We start from the raw sequence: 21715 nt of genomic DNA, 5'->3' as shown, positions 1-21715 counted from the left end.
AGGTTTCACGTTCTCTTTCTATCTTTTCCTTCTGGTGTTGTGTTCTGTATACAGTGGTACCTTGGGTTACAAACTTAATTCGTTCCTGAGGTCCGTTCTTAACCCAAAACCGTTCTTAACCTGAGGCGCACTTTCGCTAATGAGGCCTTTTATTTTAAAAGTTTTTTGGGTTTTTTTTTAAAAAAATCTATTATTTTGGTTGTTTGCCTATATTATTATTACTATTATTATTATTATTATTATTATTATTATTATTATTCTCATTTGCCTGAGAAAATGCTCAATTGAATTAAATGGGATTTCCTTTTAAGCAGACATGTACAGGATTGCCTAGTAAAAGTAAACATTTACGTCAAGTGGAAACAATATAAAGTACATTTTTCAAATGAGATGGTCTTGTTTATGAGTTAAGTTCAACAAACACCTTCTTGAAGAACACAGAAACAAACTCAGTTCCACTAAAATAAAGGAGAGCTGGCCTTTGGGGAGCTTTCAACCTGCTGCGTGAAGGATGCTATTCCTGGATCCCAATCTCTCTCCCTCCTAATGCAATTGCTTACTTCAGCACAGGTGTGCCTTCAAAGGCATTGATGGTTACTTTAGTTGCAACACAGGAAGCAGAGTTGGTGGTTGTCTAGTGTATCAAACATCTGTGTGGAGCCTCTCCACCCCCCACCTACTTTCCTGGGGTGTATCCAAAGTGCTTTGAAATGGATCAGGAATCACATTATCTCAGATATAGTTGCCAGGTAATTTCGCCACTTTCCCAAATTATCCTCAGTTGTAGTGTAACTTTCAGCATTCCAGCTCTGTGGGACACCTCATTCCCTTCAACATCTGACAGAAGAAAATAGGCCCATTTACTTGGCTTTAAGTAAAGTAGTCATGATGGATGAGTGTTCCTCGGCTCATATTGCAATTAATGTCACCTGCCCCGTGCAAAGCTTTCTTCCATATACTGGGAGATGGGGGAAGCAGAGGTCTTTCTGAAAAAGTGCTGAAGAGGGAAAGGCTATAGCCAAGTAACTTCTACTCAAAGTAGACCCATTGCATTTAATGGACCCAGACTGGAAAAACGAGAAACACTAAGGCTGGGTAGACACTATACCTTTAAAGTACAACAGAAGCACATTCTTTTCCTAAAAAAATTCCTGAGCATGGGAGTTCACAGAGTTACAAATCCCAGCAACTCTTAAACAAGCTACAGTACCCAGAATTCTTTGAGCAGGGAAATAACAACATCAAATATATATATATATATTTATATTTATTAATTATACCCTGCCCATCTGGCTGAGCTTCCCCAGCCATTTACCTACTCTCCACAGCAATATCTATTTATTTACTTGCACTGGTATGCTTTCCAACAGCTAGGTTGGCAGGAGCTGGGACCGAACAATGGGAGCTCACCCCGTCACGGGGATTAGAACTGCCGACCTTCCGATCGGCAAGCCCAAGAGGCTCAGTGGTTTAGACCACAGTGCCACCTGCTGACCCACAGAGATGGTATGGGGGGTATGTACCTTGTCCTCAGAGGCTCCTGTTTACCTGGAAGCCTTGTGGCAGGACTCAGCCATCCCCAAGACCTATGCAAAAGCATCCGACCCTTGAGATCCCAGCTGCACTTTGAAGGAAGCCGCGATTCCATTTCATGCACACAGAGATCAGGTTTGTGTTTAAGCTTCTAAATGCCGCCATAATATATATCTCACCCACTTTATCTTAATCATGGTATTTTGTGGAACAAAGGGGGAAAATGAATAAGTGGCACCATTTTCCCCATGCATCTTGAATTATCCCTTGTCAAAGGAAGTCTGCTTTCCCAGCCAGAGCTAATTTAAATCAATCTGTCATTAGACATGATAAATAATACTTACTGGGGGTGGGGTGGGGACTACAATGGTGGCTTAGAGAATTCTGCTTTATTTCTTAAAAGTTCTCAAACAAGTACTCTGATGTAATTGCTGAAAGCCAACTTCAAACGGTTCCATTTTAATGCAGCTGCTGGCAAAATGTATAGCTCTCACCATCTTAATTATCTGCTCCCCCCGCCCCGCTCCAATCTGTACTACAAGGCTTATATATGAATAGAGATAGCATTGTGAGGCAGATTTTGTGCCTTAACTATAATAACTTAGAAGCAGGGCAATCATTACAGAATAGGTTGAAGTCTGCTCTGCGGTGGGTTTAAGTCAAGTAGAACTGCAGGTGTTTCTGTCTTCCAAGTTTGACGATTAACTTTGCTTAAAACCCAAGCCCTCCGTGTGTGTTGATGGGCAGGGTTACCTCTGGGGGCACAAATTACTTAATAGCAACACTTGGCATGTTCACTTCAGGCAAGAATCAAACACAACTGGGGTGGAGGATAACCGAGCACTGTTGAGAAGCTGCCTTTCTTGCCCACGGTAATATTTCACATCCATCTTGTGCTGTGATGATTTCATGCCACTGAAGAATTACGCTCACATCACTTAGAGATAGGTAAATCTGTTGATTTCAGAAGCCTCTCAATTTATCCAGTTCTCCACATTTCCACACCAGTATGCCACTTTTGGGACGCGGGTGGCACTGTGGGTTAAACCACAGAGCCTAGGGCTTGCTGATCAGAAGGTTGGCAGTTTGAATCCCTGTGATGGGGTGAGCTCCCGTTGCTCGGTCCCTGTTCCTGCCAACCTAGCAGTTTGAAAACACCTCAAAGTGCAAGTAGACAAATAGGTACCACTCCGGCGGGAAGGGAAACGCCATTTCCATGCGCTGCTCTGGTTCGCCAGAAGTGGCTTAGTTATGCTGGCCACATGACCCAGAAGCTGTACACCGGCTCCCTCGGCCAGTAAAGCGAGATGAGCGCCGCAACCCCAGAGTCGGCCACGACTGGACCTAATGGTCAGGGGTCCCTTTACCTTTACCTTTATGCCATTTTTAAAGTCCTCTTGAACATCCACCAGTGTTTTAGTGCAAATTTCGCCTTGTATACCTATTTGCTTTGTGATCTTGCCTAATATACACATTTTTGCAAAGAGATTTCCCCTAATAAAACACTCCTTTACATGTTGTTTTCCCCAACAGATGCATTTTTATCCACACTTTACTCCAAAGCACTTTTTGTTACATTTTACCTAGCTAGAGAACTGCACTGCACGATTGTGAGAAGTATGGTTTTCTAAGGATGTCTGCGTTTTGTTCCAGTCCTGTTTCAGGAAGTTCATATTAAGTGGGTTCACCTTTTAATGAGAACTGAATCAAATTGCTTCCCCTCCCCATCCCTACTATTAAGGTTATAGTTATAATCCCCTTGGCGCTATGCAGACTCCATTCAAGTCAATGACACAGACGCTGGTGATTTCATACAGTTTGGGAATGATATCTCTAGAAATTAGACACCCATAGGGATGGAAAATATGGCCTTCATTTTGTAAGGAAAACCATCCAAATTATCATCTCCTGGACTAATGCATGGATTGGAATGCAACAAGCCTTTGGGTTTCATACTGCTCTGGATAGGTAAAGGGACCCCTGACGGTTAGGTCCAGTCGTGACCGACTCTCGGGTTGCGGTGCTCATCTCGCTTTATTGACCGAGGGAGCCAGCATACAGCTTCCGGGTCATGTGGCCAGCATGACTACGCCGCTTCTGGCGAACCAGAGCAGTGCACGGAAACACCATTTACCTTCCCGCCGGAGGAAGGTATTTATCTACTTGCACTTTGGCGTGCTTTCGAACTGCTAGGTGGGCAGCAGCAGGGACCGAGCCATGGGAGCTCGCCCCGTCGCAGGGATTCAAACCGCCAACCTTCTGATCAGCAAGTCCTAGGCTCAGTGGTTTAACCCACAGCGCCACCCGTGTCCCTACTGTTCTGGATACTGTGGTATAATACTGTGGTATAAATTTCAGCCCCCAAATTCTAACAGAATGTGTAAAGAACTGCACCATACATCGAAAGCTCTTTTATACCACTTGGACAGGTGTGGCTTCTCCAAAAGAACCATGGGAACAATAGTTTGTTAAGGGTGGTGGGAGAAATGTTAGGATACTGTATTCTCTTCACAAAGCTATACTGTTCAGAGTGGTTTGGCAGTCCATTTCTCTTCTTACAGAACAACTGTAGTTTTGTGAAGGTTGTAAGGCAGGCATCCCCAAACTCGGCCCTCCAGATGTTTTGAGACTACAACTCCCATTATCCCTAGCAAACAGGACCAGTGGTCAGGGATGATGGGAGTTGTAGTCCCAAAACATCTGGAGGGCCGAGTTTCGGGGTGCCTGCTGTAAGGGGTCTCCCAACAACTCTAAGCACCTTTAACAAACCACAGTTCCCAGGATTCTTAGAGGGAAGTCATGACTGTTTAAAGTGGCATGCGATGGGGCCATTAATGCAAAAACAGAACTGACTTATGATTCACGTCACACTGACACTGTCTGGAAATGGACTAATCCATGCATCCCTACATAAAACTTTATTTTTTCCCCAGCAGTGCCAAAAGAAACCCCAACCCATTTTTTGAGTGATATTTTGGGAGCTCTTCAAACAACCACAACAAAAAACACTTATCTATTTAAATAATTCTCAATTTCAGTTTCTCTTCCTGATATGATGCAACCCTGTCTACATGAAGTCATGATATCATTACATTCACTTTGTGATCCTTAATTGGGTGGAATAAGCACATGACTGATTCAGGGAAAATCAGCCCTGAGTGCTCACTGGAAGGACAGATCGTGAAGCTGAGGCTCCAATACTTTGGCCACCTCGTGAGAAGAGAAGACTCCCTGGAAAAGACCCTGATGTTGGGAAAGATGGAGGGCCCAAGGAGAAGGGGACGACAGAGGACGAGATGGTTGGACAGTGTTCTCAAAGCTACCAGCATGAGTTTGACCAAACTGTGGGAGGCAGTGGAAGACAGGAGTGCCTGGTGTGCTCTGGTCCATGGGGCCACGAAGAGGCGGACACGACTAAACGACTAAACAACAACAAACCCATATTTAAAAAGGGGGAAAAAAGGAGAGTGCTGCAGATGTATTAAGTTGGGGAGGCAATGGCACTGAATTGGACTGACAGGGAGGTGCACAGTTGGCTGGGTTTTTTAACCTTAGAATAGGAAGTAAAGGAAATTGTAATTGAAAGTGACATACAATTCCCCCTACTTTTCAGGTTTAAAAACCCAGCCAACAAAGTTCTGGTTGGCTCCCAACATATTTTTTGTTAAAGGATCAGAATTCTTGGTACTTTCACTTAGAACTACCATAGAATGATCTGGCATTTTCATAATCTTAAAGCAGAATGCTAAATTTGGAACCCTCTCTTTAAAAATGGCAGAAAGCAACTTTGCCATGTCTGCTAATTAGCAGCGTTGCACTTTCTGTTATCTCCAGCCCAGTCAAATACGTTACTTTATTCTTCTGTGCAGCCCAGAACTTCATTTTAGACAGGGATCAGGACACTGTGCCCTTTTGCGTGACCTGATTCTAATCATACACAATGAATTAATAATAAAAAAGAGATTTATATTACCCAAGGAAACCCAATTTTCCACAGAACATGACCACAGCCTAATTATACCACTCTTCCTCATTTCTCTCTGGTCATCTTGAAAAAGGCCTTTTTCTTCAAACCCGCCCCCCCCCCAATCCCACCACTTTAGTCCTCCTACTATTAAAAGATTTTCGTTTCAAGATATGAATGATATTTTAAAGCAAGGTGTGGACACCAAAGTGTTTCTGAAAGTTTGACATGCACCTGGGATGGGGGGCAGAATATAAGAAGAGGGAAGGAACAATTTTTTTTCGGTTGGAACGAAGACAATGAGCTCAAAGGTATCAGCAATGCAGGCAGTTGTCTGGAGTGTAGGGGTGAGGGACAAAATCAGGTCAGCTTGCATTTAAAGAGAAGCATATGTAGTTTTCCCTCCCCGAAACAAAAATGCACCCATCCTTTCTATTATTATTATTATTATTATTATTATTATTATTATTATTATTATTATCATCATCATCATCATCATCATCATCATCATCATTACTACAGTGGTACCTCAGGTTACATACACTTCAGGTTACATATGCTTCAGGTTACAGACTCTGCTAACCCAGAAATATTACCTTGGGTTAAGAACTTTGCTTCAGAAATCGTGCTCCGGCGGCGCAGCAGCAGCAGGAGGCCCCATTAGCTAAAGTGGTGCTTCAGGTTAAGAACAGTTTCAGGTTAAGAATGGACCTCCGGAACGAATTAAGTACTTAACCCGAGGTATCACTGTATTATACCACCCTATACCTGGAGGTCTCAGGGCGGTTCACAGAAAAGATCACAATATATAAAATAAAAACAAAAACAATAACCCAATACTACCCCCCCAAAAAGAGCCACATTTTAAAAGGGTATAGGATGTCAGTCAGGTCAACTAAAGGCCTGGTTAAAAAGGAACATTTTTGCCTGGCACCTAAAATGTGTAATGAAGGCGCCAGGCGAACGTCCCCAGGGAGAGCATTTCACAAAGGGGGAGCCGCTGCAGAGATGGCCCTGTTCTCATGTTGCCACCCTCCAGACCTCTCGAGGAGGAGGCCCATGAAGATGGGCCTCAGAAAGTGATCGCAGGGTCCGGGTAGGTTCATATGGAAAGAGGTGGTCCTTGAGGTATTGCGGTCCTGAGCCATTTAAGGCTTCATAGGTCAAAACCAGCACTTTGAATTGGGCACGAAAACTAATTGGTAGCCAGTGCGGTCGGACCAGGATCGGTGTAATATGCTCAAACTCAGAAGGGCTCATCTTAGGCATTTAAGTGAATGTGCTTAAAGGAGGAGAGGCAAGGTTTTGCACCAGTAGGCTCCCTCCTTGATCTATGAACATTCAGAGGAATATGTGAACCGGCCCTTCGTGCATAAAGTATGGCATGCATGGGTTGTCTACGTAATTGCAGATCCTGCTCTCTTTAAAATTTCGGGTTGCAAAACAGTTTGCACTTGCCCAGGGCCTACTCACAGTCTACTGAACGTGCAGAATTCTGGGACACGGCCAACAGCTGCAATCTATCTCCCCTCCCCAGATCACTCACGGTACATTGGTTGTCTGAAAGGGGATAATGATCTCTTTGGCGCACACCAACACAGTTCTGTTCTGCTGTGCAAAAGACAAGTTCAGACTTCAGCTGCCATCAGCGGGGTTAAAATGGGATCATATAGGTTTAATGGGCTTTTCGAGATAGGCCAGAGGTACGGCTAATGCAACTCAATATTATCTCTGCAAATATTAATTTAGCCCTGCTCTTTAAGTCACGGGAAAATCATGTACACATGCTGCACCCATCAATCTGATCCCACTATCGGGAAACTCTCTCCCCCCCAAAGACTCCCTCCTCAACAAAAATAATTTCTATGGAAAAATAAATACGCCCAAGTTTGCTCTGTTTATGTGTTTAGTGAATTCATTGCTTTTTTCCCTGCTCCAGTTTTATCAGCGTAAATAATCCATACAGTTTGCCTGGCTCAATTGCTTGACTGCATGCTGAGTTTCTAATAGCAAAAACCTTTCTCCCACTTGAAGGAAATCTAAGCGTCAATCATTCAGGGATTCAGGCGGCAATCCTATACCCACTCACCTGGGAGTGAACCCTATTAAACTCAATGGGATTTACTTTGTGCTGTGGATATGCTCAGTCGGTAGAGCACGAGACTCTTAATCTCAGGATGTTGGGTTTTGAGCCCTGCGTTGTGCAAAAGATTCCTGTATTGCAGGGACTTGACTAGATGACCAACTCTCATAGGTGTCTATCATTCTATGAGGAACTTCTGGCCCATGGACCTAATTAGGACCAGCAGTGGGGTCTTGTTTGGACCTGAGGCAATTTCCCTGACACCACATCCATCTGCAACATCAGCTGTAGGTCAGGCAAGAACATGGCTGCAAAGTAAGAGGGGCCTAAAGTGCACTTCCAATTATTCCTCAACAAGCAAACGCTTGCTGACAGCTCTGATTGGCTGCGCTAAGAAGAAGAAGAAGAAGAGTTTGGATTTGATATCCCGATGTATCACTACCTAAAGGAGTCTCAAAGTGGCTAACATTCTCCTATCCCTTCCTCCCCCACAACAAACGCTCTGTGAGGTGAGTGGGGCTGAGAGACTTCAAAGAAGTGTGACTGGCCCAAGGTCACCCAGCAGCTGCATGTGGAGGAGCAGAGACGCGAACCCTGTTCCCCAGATTACGAGACTACCGCTCTTAACCACTACACCACACTCGCTAGGGAGCTCCCCATTGGTTACAGCGTGGAGATTGTTATGTACTGAGGTTCTCACCCTGGGCCAGCAGGGGGATACTGTAGATAGTTTTCACTCAGGTCCACATATGCAAATAAGGGATTGAAAGTGATGTTCAGTGATTGGATAGTTACAGAAAATGGTTACTGTTGCGTTCTAGTGGAACTCTATATAAGCAGGCTGGCTGAACCCTTCAGTTCTGTTCTGTTCTGGCCTGTGAATAAACAAGAGCTGTTTGAAGAATCGCTGTGTTGTCTGATATGTTCACCCACAACTTAACAGAGATTGAACCCCTTTGAAGTTTCCGCCTTATGTCACAATGGCGCTAGGTGGTTGGCAGGTGGGTATCCTTATCCGCCTGTCAAAGTTGACCCCATATTCAGTGTTTTCAGAGAGCGAACCGCATGTGGACCCTGCATTCTTCTTCCTGGAAGAGGCCGATTCAAACAGATGTTGAGACTAGCCTGTTCTGCTTGCTTTAAAATGCCCATGGAGAAAGCAGAGTCCATCTGAGTAGCAACTGGAACATGCAGAGAGGAATGGACAGGGGAACCTCAGATCTGTTGTTACCTGTTGCGTTTCCCCAGAAGAAGTTGCTCCCAGTCACACACTGCTCTCTTGTCTCTCGTACTGCTTTAAATGTGTAGCGCAGAAGGGCCCAAGGATTCCCCATAAATGTTTCACATAATGTTTCTGCAGAACCTCAGCTTTTACAGTACAGTGGTACCTCGCAAGACGAATGCCTCGAAAGATGAAAAACTCGCAAAACGAAAGAGTTTTTCGTTTTTTGAGCTGCTTCGCAAGACGGATTTCCCTATGGGCTTGCTTCGCAAGACCAAAACGTCTTGCAAGTTTGTTTCCTTTGTCTTGCAAGTTTGTTTCCTTTTTCCTAAAACCGTGCATTCACTTCGAGGAGCAACTCATAGCACGGGGTGTGGTAGCCTTTTTTGAGGTTTTTGAAGACTTTGGTGATTTTTGAAGCTTTTCCAAAGACCGTGCTTCGCAAGACGAAAAAACTCGCGGAACGAATTAATTTCGTCTTGCGAGGCACCACTGTATGTAAAAAAGAAACTTTGCTATTATCTAACAAATACGAATTCAAACAATTCTTCCTAGCAGAATCCTGCTTGCCATGTCAACAATTTCCATTTTTGTGTGTTGTCGTAGCGTAACTTGCTTCTTACGCAGCTGTTCAACAATTTCCATTCACTCCCTGGCTCTGTAAAACTGCATTAACAAAAAGTTGAAGTATTCATTTAAGGGGAGAGCAAGCTTTCCCCCAATTAAGCTGTGTTCTGATTATTTTTCTTCCTTAAATTCTTGCCACGAGGTAGCGTATCAATTGCATTGCTGATTATATTGTACCACAAAATGGAATTTAATAACATATTTCTGTTCTTTCCTTCCAAAACCAGATCTGGTTTTATAAACTGCAAAATAATTCTCTTTGGAAGTATCCAAGTGCTAAGGATCTGTTTGCAGTAAATTTAATATCACTGTATAATTTGTATTAACTGGATGGAAGAGGTAATGGCATAATCATTTTCAGAGTGTTTAAATAGCACTGGATATTGATTCTAGTTGGGCCAAACTTCTAAGCTTTAATGGCAAAGCACATAAGCGCATGCAGTCATACCTATGAAACCTGGTTCAATTATTATTGTACTATATTTACTTAAAATATTTATATCTATACACCGCCTCTTTTCCTAAGAATGAATCTCCAAAACGGCTGGCAGTAAGAGAAAATTGAGACATATATAAAACAGGATTTTTAAAAAATAAAATAAAATAAATGCTGTGATGACTTATGAAGGCACTGGGCATTGATGGGGATTGGTGGCTAGGGGGGTGAGTGGAGTCAGTCTGGGTGGGGAGACATTTTGTCCAGGTCCCTCTCAAACCTGGTGGTGCCTCTGATAGCAATATCCCATAGAGCTGCTTTGAGTTCTATGGAGGAAAGAGGGAGGGTATAAATTAAAAACACTGGACAGGCGAGACCCAGGTTCAAATCTGCACTCAGACATGATACTCAGTATGTGGCCTTAGCTAGCCTATTTGTGTATTCAGACCTAGAAACCTCCCCCCTAAATAAATTCACACATGACTCAAATTCTGGTTTTGGTTTTTGGCAGAATTTAGGCCACAACTTTATTGATTACAGAAAGTGAGTGGCAGTGGCGTAGCGTGGGTTGTCAGCACCCGGGGCAAGGCAAGTAATTTGCGCCCCTAACCCATGGATTTGCACCCCCTAACCCGTGGATTTGCGCCCCCTAACCCTAACCCCTAGATGTTGTGCCCGGTGCGGTCGGCCCCCCCCCTGCACCCCCCACGCCACGCCACTGGTGAGTGGTTGCATAGGCTCTGGTTCGACTAGCTTCCAGCATAGGTCAGCCAAGGGTGAACACCTGGATAGGCAAAAAGCCTGGCATGGGCCAACTCTGCGACCCAAATGTCACCCTGGACCCAGGTACGGGCACAACCCCCTCTCAGGGGTTGACCAAACCATCGAGTCCCTGGATTCCTTTAATGGAATACCCTTCACATAAGGATGGCGAGAGCATTCTCCCATCCCTATCACCTGAACCAGAGCCTATCCGCAACCTTACAAGTTGTGACGATTTGCTACACGGCAGGCGAAACCCAAATGGTACCAGCCAATCAGCCAAGTGGGGAAAATCCCTGCTGTGCCCCTGTCCCAACGACAGACAACACACGACGGCATAGGAAGGTCAAGCGCAAAGCCCTAAATATAGGGAGAGGTGGGCGGGTGTTCCGAATGCATGCGCCGAAAGAGGAAGCTCTGGGTCATGTGCATGGGCATAAATAGGTCCCTCGAACCATTTGGACTGCGTCCCATTAGCCAGATTGTACCCAGCTTCAAGGGACCTACCAATCGGGTGTTGTGGCTTACCAATTGAACCCACCCACAACACAGGGTGTTGGTTGTCCAGGTCTCACCGCAATACGTGCCCTCTTTAAGGGAGGACCCAGTTTCACAAGATTGTTGTGAAGATATGGCAGCGGAAGGGCAGGGGAACAACTGTGCATGACACCTTGAAAGGGTTATAAATACGAATAACCAATAGTGATTTATCACTGATATTATTTTGTAAATATTACTTTATACTTCCTTACAAGTCAGATTTCAGCCTTAAACCTCAGTGTCGAAGACTGCACTGATCAATCAGCCGAATCTACATTTTATGCCCCAGGACTTCACTGGGAGCCTTAATGACAACAGGCTGATGTTATATTTGGGGTACATTATTCATTGCATCATTTGCAGATTAAACACTTGGTATCGGCTCCACTCTCAAGAAGAGAAGGCATAAAGCTGACGTATTACACAAAGCAATAATCCTCTATTGAGACATCGTACAATAGCGCTGGTAACATTAGTAGGCAATATTTATTACAAACAAAAGGCGCTATTGAGATTTTCAGCTCATTAGAGGGAGGTCTGGGCAGATGACTGCATTATGGGAAATCTAAAGGGTTATGAAAGGAAAGATTTGTTTATCCACAAATGCATCCTCATAGATAAATTTGGAAGATCATTAGGCATTTTTTAAAAAAGGAGCTGAGATATATATTTGTATTCTTTATTGGTGATGTTGGATCTTTAGCAGGGGAACAGGCAATAAACACTGAAAAACAAGAAATAGTTTTTAGCTTGATGACACTGTGTGAATCCACCGATTTCCAAACTGTTTCTGAGGTTTCCTGAGAAGCTTTAAAGGCAGCAGAGGAGAATCTGGGACCCACTAGATGTTGTTGGGCTCCAACTCTCATTCGCCCCAGTTTGCATGGCCAAGGATGATGGGAGCAAGGACAGGAGAATCTGTCAAGTCCAGTCTCTGTTTTCCCCATCCTAAATTCAGGTCTAATATGCATTTCGCTTGAAATGCACATTTTTTTGCAAAGCAATATTTGCTACTATGATGCATTTTTTTGTACGTTGCATTTTGACTAGAGAACTGCATTGCAAAATTTGGGGAAATGAGGATGACTGTTTCAGTTTTCCTGTTGTTTCGGAAAGTGTGAATTAGGTAAAGGTAAAGGGACCCCTGACCATTAGGTCCAGTCGTGGCCGACTCTGGGCTTGTGGCGCTCATCTCGCTTTATTGGCTGAGGGAGCCAGTGTACAGCTTCCAGGTCATGTGGCCAGCATGACTAAGCTGCTTCTGGCGAACCAGAGCAGCGCATGGAAACACCGTTTACCTTCCCACCAGAGCAGTACCTATTTATCTACTTGCACTTTGATGTGCTTTCGAACTACTAGGTTGGCAGTTTTCCTGTTGTTTCGGAAAGTGTGAATTAGGTAAAGGTAAAGGGACCCCTGACCATTAGGTCCAGTCGTGGCCGACTCTGGGCTTGTGGCGCTCATCTCGCTTTATTGGCTGAGGGAGCCAGTGTACAGCTTCCAGGTCATGTGGCCAGCATGACTAAGCTGCTTCTGGCGAACCAGAGCAGCGCATGGAAACACCGTTTACCTTCCCACCAGAGCAGTACCTATTTATCTACTTGCACTTTGATGTGCTTTCGAACTACTAGGTTGGCAGGAGCAGGGACCGAGCAATGGTAGCTCACCCCGTTGCGGGGGTTTGAACCATCGACCTTCTGATTGGCAAGTCCTAGGTTCTGTGATTTAACCCACAGCGCCACCCACGTCCCTGTGAATTAGGTAGGTTTGCCTTTAATTGCAAACTGAATCAAATTTCTCCTCCATCTCTAAGTAGTCAAGAAACAACAGTTAGAGGGTCGCAGACCGACCACTCCATTCACAAGTCTCCCTGTTTGTGATCTATGAATGGGGCCAAGAAATGGTGGATTTCCTGTGATGCACTGCTGCAGAGGAATGTTGACTATGTTGATTATGGGGTTCACCCAAGTGGCCCTATAGGGGCTAGCTAACATGGTGTATGAATTGGCTGCCCACCCTCAAAAAGACTTCAGAATTGTTAAGCAAATCTATTATTTCTGCCTTTCAAGTCACGCTAGGCAAATTCATTTCCCAGGAGGTGGAGGATTAACTAAGTAGACTGGGTTTTTCTCCATCTTCCTTTCAACACTGACTGCACTGGAAGACACGTAATGAACTAATTATATAAATCAAGATTTTGGGGGTAGCCTACTTATTTTGTGTCTGGTTTACAGATACAGGAAATCTGCTGATGGAATGGCTTTGCTGCTTCAAATACAGCTGGGGCTATGGGATGCACTTTGAAGGACTCCCTCTATGAAAAAACTCTCCCAAAAAGAGAAAAGTAGTCCAACAAGGAATGAGCCCAATATGCCTTTAAAAAAAAACAAAACAAAACCGTTTACATTGTGAAATGTTCAAAATGGGGATAAAACGACAGGACAAGTATGACAGCCTCAGGATTCTGACCACCTCATTCTGCCACAGGTGGAGACTAGGCGTGCATTCAGACGTGGGGACTGTAGCATTAGATTTCCTGATTATAATGCCAGTGTTCATTCCCAGATCCCAATGTTCCCTTTTCGCTTTATTTATGTGTTGTGCTGTGTTAACTGTGGCTCATTGATCAATATACCACCATGTTCCAATGGTGGGAGGAAACTGCATGCCAGAATACAACCCCCGATTTTGTCGTATGAAATTACAATCCGAAACCTCTATGATTTTCCAGGTTAAAGTGTTTGCAAATGGATTTTTTTTTTTTAATGGAAGCGAACAATACAGAAATGAGCACTAAACTTCCTTTACATTCTGTTGGGTTTCCAGAAGCAGCATTTACATTGTGTGGAAGATGACACAAAATGTGGAAATTGCCAGGCAAGGAAACATCAGGAAAACAGAATGAAGTGTTGCCTCAATACCACCTATGCCTTGACCCTCAAGAGCAGGAATATACTATATCAGCAAGTACTAGCTTCAACATAGGTTTTACGGATCGGACAGGAAAAGGTTTCACATTTCAAAGGCACACAATAGCCTTCTTTAGTCATTCAACTTCCATGAAATGAGTGGGAGAGCAGGGTTGAGCCCAGTGGCCATCCCCATTCCATCAGTCTCCATGTGTATGCAAACGTGTTGGTGTGCATGCTGAACAGAGTCTTTGGGTGAAAGAAAGCCTAGTTTCACTCCTGCCTGGGGGCCAGATAGAAAGGCTTAGAGGGCCACATTTGAGCCCTGGGACCTGATGTTCTCCAACCTTGGCATGCCTACAGTTAAGAAGAACCATCTCTTATTGGGAAGGCTGGTCATCTAAACTCATCACAAGTGCACCTAAATTCTAGTTTTGAACCAACTTCCAGAAAGTTCTGAAACCACTCATTAATTTCCAACAGCAAAACCCAGCAGTGAAGCAGCAGACCCAACCCACCATATTCTAAAAGAATCCAGGATCCACCCTCCTCAAACTCCCATTAATGACAGAATAACCCACTACTGATTTGGCTTGGGACTGGAGCTCCAGTTGTTAACTTTTGCAAGTGGGCAAATATTAGAAAAGTTAAGATAAGAAAGTAGGGCTTGGAAGCCTATTTTCTTCTCATTTCTGCATTGCATGTGGCATAAAAATAGATTCCTTTTGTTTCCGTAATGGATTTTACAAAGCAATCGCAGTGGGCTGGCAGCTCTGCAATCTGACAAAACAAATATTTCTTTTCACGGAAAAGTACATATGAGTTCCCACCACCCCCATCACCCAAAAAATCTCGTGAAGCTTTTCAGAACCCAGCACACGTCCTTTCCTTTTCGCAACTCATTTTCCCCTCTTTTTGTGACAACCGAGGCAATAATTCACAGCTCACTGGGTCTCCTAAATAACCCCCTTTATATTTACATGGTAGGCACCCCCCATTACCCAGCAGGAATCAGCTGTACTGGCAGCCAGTCATTACACATTCTTAAAATGCTGGAAGTTTAACATACCCCTTCCCTAGTTAGCATCTTTCTTTTCTTTTCATTCATTCTTTCTAATAATAATAATAAATTCCCCTCACGTGGTTACTATCTTAAAACCAAACAACAACATAACTGTGCCATTTTGCAATTTTCAAGTGCTTCCTTCTCTGGGCCTCATCCAGACTCCCACATTAGAGCTCAGATGTGTTTCATCATGCCAAAGACTGCTACTTCCCTTCCCTCCCCCTCCACCTCTATAGGAGATTAAATGAAGCACTTGAGTTTCTTTGCGAAACTTTTCTAAGTGTCGACTTGCTCAGCCTTACGCACTGCAGTTAATTTAATCCAGAGGCATTCAGGAGTCTGGGAAAGAACAACACTTTCACCCGTCGCTAAATAACGAGAGCTTTCTTGAGAGGCCAAAAATGAACTTGAAAAGGAAAGGGGGGGGGGATATCTATCTGTATATACAGTACATGAAAGATACATTGTTTGGTTCCAGAAAAGAGTTCTTTAAAAACCAATTTAGCAGTTGGTATGGAGGATTAACTACTAAGATTCCTGGGTTCAGACAGATTTCTTATCAACCCTAATTTTGTCCTGGATTTTGAAAAGGACTTTAATTTAAACTGTATCTTGGTGTCTCCATATGTCTGCCAGCGTCAACTACCTGCCTCTTCATCTCCTACATCTGGTATCAGCCACACCAGGTGCCTAAAGCCACATAATCCTCAGATATTGGGGTACAGCTCCACCTACTCAACCTGCACCCATTCCAGTGTCCATAAAAAGCCGCAGGGAGAAAGCATATTCTTTAATCCTCCCCCCACATCCTCCAATCAACTTAAGTGACTCCTATGAACCCATCTGTCTGTAAGTTTGGAAGTTTTGTACCTAAGCGCTCCTTTCTCAGGCCTGCTACATCCATACCAATGAAACACAAGAGGGTGTGTAGAGTGAATTTAACTTGAATACACCCTTAAAAAACAACAACCTGTAATTGCTGTTGGGGGGAGAACAAATACAGCTATCATTCTGAAATTTGCTTCAATGCCTCAAGAAGGACAACCATGCCTGAAAATTTCATCCAATTCTGCCAGAAAATAAAAAATGTTAAAGACACCAAGCTGAAGAGCTCCTAGATGGATTTTCCTGTAATATGATAAACTTAATCTACTATGGAGAGGCTACCATGCCTGCAAATTTCATCCATTTCTGTCCAAAGGGAAAAAAGAGACCTATTTTATTAGTGAACAAGGTGGGAACTGGAGCTTTGTTTTTCTTGAAGCGGAATTGACCCTGAGTCAAATTGAGCAGAATACAAAGCACCTGGGGAAGAGGCGAGCTGCTTCCCAAAGTGCAGATTCTAGGTCTGAAATGAATCTTGAGGTTGGTGTACACTCACTCTTATTGAACAGTCCTCTGAGATACTAATTGCTTGAGTTACTAGTCATCCATGAAGCATATGCCGAGCACATTCAGAATGGTTCAGAATTATCTCCCTAAGTCATAAATCTTTCATAGGTACAATTATGAGTGAACAGTGGTAGAAAAAGCACATTCAACAGTTGAAGTCAGGTTGGTTTACTGAAATAAAATTGCAAAATTAAATTTAGATGAACTTAATTAAAAGGGGAGAATTAATTTAATATGGACATTCATCACATGCCCATTGAAGCCCTTTCTTGTGTCAAGAAAATATATTGAAGCATGAATTCAAAAGCCACATAAATGCTGAAGTGAAGTGTGAATGGATGGACAAATAATGTAGTCTTGCTACCAGTGCATCATGTGGGTGCCCCAACCCCCAGTCAAGTTACTGAAGAAATAATGCCTTTTAAAGAGACTGTTGACTCAATGTGTGGTGGCTGGTGCCCATTGAGGGTGCTGCAGCAGAAGGCAGGGACACCAAACAGTAGGTGAAGCCAGAGCCATTGAGAGGCAGAACCAACTCATTCTAGTCTTGTCCCCATCTTCCTCCCTGCTGAATCCTGCAAAGGCAACACTGAGACTAAGGAAAAGGAAGCTGACAACCCCCCAGGACTGATGGTAAGTAGGAAGGCAGGCAGGTAGGGGCTGGCTGATTGCAGAGTGAAGTCTTTGAGACAAGCTTCCATTGATCTCAATGGATGTGTTGCTAGGGGACATGGTGAAAGGCTAATTTTAAAAGTTAAAATGGTACAGTCCTTCCAAAATGGCACCATGCCAGTTTTCACTTGAAAACTTTCCATTTTTTGGAATGCCCACCCCGTGTTAATATCTGCTGACTAAGAGAGAAGGGGTGCCCCCCCACCTTTCTTTGAGTTGCTAAGGTTTAACCTGGGTAGGAGACGCCAGCATAGAGAGATGGTGCAGCAGCTCTCCAGCCGAAATGGGGCAGAACAGCAGTGGCATTGGGGCTGCACAGATGCACCAGGGGAAGCAATGGATTGGCTCAGCTGGTGCCTCTGTATGGTCCTGACCTCACTGCTTCCCTATTGCCTGACTCTTGCACCATCCTGGTAAGTGGGAGTAATGCCAGAGTCGGGAGGGCAGCTCTGTAGCATCAAACCATGGCACTAGCTGCTCCTGAACATGGGGCATGATTCTCATAACAGAGTGAACAATCCACTCCATTTTTTCCCTTTCTTCCAGCAGGTATGTGTGTGTGAAGGGGAGGGGGGTTGTTACCTCTTAAACAACTGGAAATGAGAATGTTTCCCCCCCTTAAATCTACTTAAGGTGACCACATACACACTTAGGGTGGACACATGGAAAAAAGGGGAATGCATCACCCCCCCCCCAAAAAAAGGCAGTGCAGAATATGTTTTTGATTAGCACCCACGTTGCACATGCCAATTTACAGGTATATATGCAGGCACAGAACTACTGCTATAATTTAAATAGAAACAAAAGGCCCCTCACCCTAGAGGGGAAGACTGTGACCAGGCAAGCTGCTCAACCTGCTGACCTGGTGCTAACCAGCAGTTAAGACAACTTCAAGGCCCCTCCCATCTTGGAGTTCCTTATCTCCAAACTGGAGAGCCCTTCAAACAGAGGACTCATTCAAACAGAGAATACTCTCTGCACAGCGGGACACATGGCCACCTTGGAACTACTGCAACTCATCCAGAAACCTGCCAGCAGATCCTGATCTATCTTCTTGCCTCTAACTCAAGGTATATCCTGATAGATTTGGACCTCTTTTCTAAGTAAGGAAACAGGCAACTGAACAATATTTTTACACTATAAACCAACCTGTGATCTTTGGATGAGTGGCGGTATATAAATTGAATAAATAATAAGAATAAGACCTTAAAGAATTAGCAACAGATCAGCGCTGCTATGAAGGCATGCCATCGCCATCTGTCAAGGGGAAACATCAAATTTTCCATGTGTCTTTACTCCCCATAAGCACCAGGCATATGTCTCTAGCTCTTACCACTGATCCTTAAGCGGTTGGCGTTGATGCTCCCATACGGGCTGACCTCGGCTCAGATGCAGGCAAACCTGTTGAAGAGAGAGGAGAGAAGGATATGAATGAAATAGATGCTTGTTTTCAAACTTCAATATGCTAGGCACACATGGGAAGTGTGGCTTGTCAATGGCTGGAAGGAAGTTTAATGATGAAACCAGGGCTGTCTTAAGCATATGCGGTGCTGGGGTGCAAAGATCCGCCAGGCGCCCCCCCCCCGGTTGCCCAATCCCAGGCATGCAGGAAGGCGGAGCCAGCCGGCCGCCTCAGCGTCTCGCTGGCTCGGTTGCCCTCAAACTCATGCCGTAGAGCCACCAGCAGCAAAAGAGCCTGCCATGGCGCTCTGACCGATGGTCAGGCTCTTCCCCGGACTCAATTCTCGAGCCCCGGACTCTCGGCCTGATGCCCCTAAGAGCCCAGCGCCTGGGTGCCCCGCACCCCTGGTGCCTATGGGTAAGACGGCCCTGGATGAAACCACTAAAAGAGGGAAAGGAATACCCACAACAAGCACATGCCAACTACAGAACCTGGCTACTGATTTCCCAGAGAGTATTTTGATTAGAGGCATTGTGCCCTGATGCATGCAGTCGCCACCACTCAACCAGGAAGGAACAAAAGAGCAAGGCATGGCTAGTTTTAATAAAGAGCATTAAAAGATAGATATATACAAAAAAATTAAAGGTCAGCACAGAGAGGGACAATAAAGTACCAGTTATTTCATTAAAATCCCCAAGATGCCTCCAAGTTCAGAGAAATTTCATTCCTCTCAGTTCTCCTTCGGGAATCTTTCTTCAAGTATCAGAAAACAAGGATAAAGATCTGGCATTTTGCATCTTTAAAAATAAAAGCAAGGAGCATGCACTATGCCACATGCGCATTCTAATAAAAGGATGTTTTGACATAAATAATTATGATCGGATTATGTGGGGCCTACACGCAGGCTGAGGGGTGTTGCTGCTCATCCAACCAAGGTCATCCCCGCACCACTTTTAAAGCACTCTTACACCACTTTAGTAGTCATGGTTCTCTCCTGAGAGAGCCTTGGGAACTGCACTTGGTTAAGGGTGTTGAGAGCTGTTAGGAAAGCCCTCACAGAGCTATAGTTTCCAGCACCCTTAATGAACAAAAGTTCCCAGCATTCTTTGGGGGAAGTCCATTTTGTGGATGTGATGTGGGTTCTCTGGGCATTTCACATAAACAATAAAGCACAATTCACAATAAAAGCGAACATGAAATAAAGCACAAAAGCAAAAACCCCAGCAACTCGCCCACCCTCCCCAGCTAAAATCAGCATAAATCCCTGCAGCTAAAAGGGTAAAACCAGCATGAAGCTGAGCAAGGGGACAACAGTGCAAAAAAACCAACGCAACCAGTGGATTCTAATACAAAGAGCAGTGGTTCTCTTCACCTGCTGCCTAAACAGGGTGCCACCACTCAAAAGGCCTTCTCCTTAGGAAAAGTCCCCCTCACTTTATTAGGCAAGGGAACCTTAGATGGGCCTCCAAAGAAGATATCAAGATTCAGGCATGCATGTATGGGGTAAAGTGAGCCTTCATGAAACACAATTATCCTTCAACATTCTCTGACTTTTGCCAGGCCCTTATCCAACCGAACAACGCATACAAAAATGCATATATTGAAGGGAAATGGGCACAAATATACATACATTAGTGAAAATACCCTCCTCTGCACTATGAATTGAAAGCTATAGCACAACAACTTTAAACAGTCAGGACTTACCCCAAAGAATTCTGGGATCTAAAGTTTGTTAAGGGTGCTGAGTTGTTACCCCCCCCCCCATTAGAAAAAAGTTACTCTTACAAAAACTTCTACTGATAGGATATGGTTGCTTACTGTTATTCAGAGAGTGAATCTTAGAGGCACAGACCTGCCTTTGGGTATTAGTGAGAGTGAATACATCATTGGTTTATTTCTACTTCAATTCCATGGCTACCTGAGTTGATATCTGGTCAGCTGTGCTTTGTTTTACACAAAGATTGGTTAGGATTTTGGAAGTGTTATTCAATTGTATAACATCATTTTTAAAAAATATTGGATTTTAATGTCAATGTTTGTACAGTGGAACCACGTGTTATGGACAGAATCCATTTCGGAGGCCCGTCCGTAACATGGAACTGATGGAAGCCGAAGTGCCGTGTTTGCGCACAGCGCGATTTAGCACTTCTGCACATACGTGAAGCACGATTTAGAGTCTTGTTAACAAGCACAAGGATGGAACAATGAGGAAATCCCAGCAAAAGAACAGTGGCAAGAAAAATTGATGAGCTCTGCAGAATTGGCCAAATTGACATACAAACTGCGTGATAAGGACAATCGTGACTTCAAGGAAGAATGGGAACTTTTTACAAATTACTTTAAAAGGCAACAAAATGATCTGGACTCCTTGGCAGGTTTTGAATAAACATCCACAAATTTATTAGATGAATACATGATAGATAAGGCAAGGATGTGTACAATTTTATAACATGCAGAGAACAATATGTGCAAAGAAATCAGAGAGCGGAGCTGAGGGAAGTCCTTGGGGGGGGGGGGAGGAGGGAGGGATTGGGGGGGGGAATAATGTAGTTGATTATTTGGACTGATAATTTGTTATGCTGAAATTGTTTAACAAAAATATTTTTTTAAAAAAACCAAAACAAAAATGGGGGGCAACCATAACAGCTCAATGGTAGAGAACCTGCCCTGCCTGCAGAAGTTTGCAGGTTCATTTTCTGAAATCTCCAGACTTCGAACCCTAGAGATCCACTGACTCATGCTCACGCAGACACAGAAAGAAATTAATACCTTTTTTTGGAAAAAAATGAAAGCAATATTATATGTGTGCTCTCAAAATCTGATATGACAAGAGCGGAGCGGAGCTGCACAATCACAGTAAGAGAACTCTGCAATTTAAAACTTTTATGCGTCAGGGTGGTTGGGGAGTGAACTATGTTTAACATTGGATTGCTTTTAATGCTGTAATATACATAGCAGCTTCGAGGGCTTTGCTATCAAGAAGACATACCTACAAGTGTAGAAAGTCATGTAAATCTCTGCAGGATCTGGTACGGCGACGAGAGCCCTCCAACAAACAGAAATTTAAGCAAATGAACAAGGAGCTGCGGTCTGGTTTCATCAGCAGA

At 44.0% G+C, this 21715-nt stretch overlaps 1 protein-coding gene across 2 annotated transcripts in view; it reads right to left on the bottom strand.

The window, feature by feature from the left end:
• Positions 1 to 21715, bottom strand: part of SEMA6D (semaphorin 6D) — a 421542-nt gene that overhangs the window by 243924 nt on the left and 155903 nt on the right. Inside the window, exon 3 of one of the 2 annotated variants that reach the window (XM_081838792.1) lies at positions 18540 to 18607. The gene's annotated coding sequence lies outside the window, so the exon portion shown is untranslated. Of the gene's footprint in view, positions 1 to 1629; positions 1635 to 18539; positions 18608 to 21715 lie in introns of those variants that run through there. The other variant, XM_081838793.1, reaches the window with a different exon arrangement.

The sequence above is a fragment of the Podarcis erhardii genome (assembly GCF_964252035.2).
Source record: "Podarcis erhardii genome assembly, chromosome: 14".
NCBI lineage: Eukaryota > Metazoa > Chordata > Lepidosauria > Squamata > Lacertidae > Podarcis > Podarcis erhardii.
The sequence above is the reverse complement of the archived record's forward strand: the minus strand, read 5'-3'. Positions and strand labels throughout refer to the sequence as shown.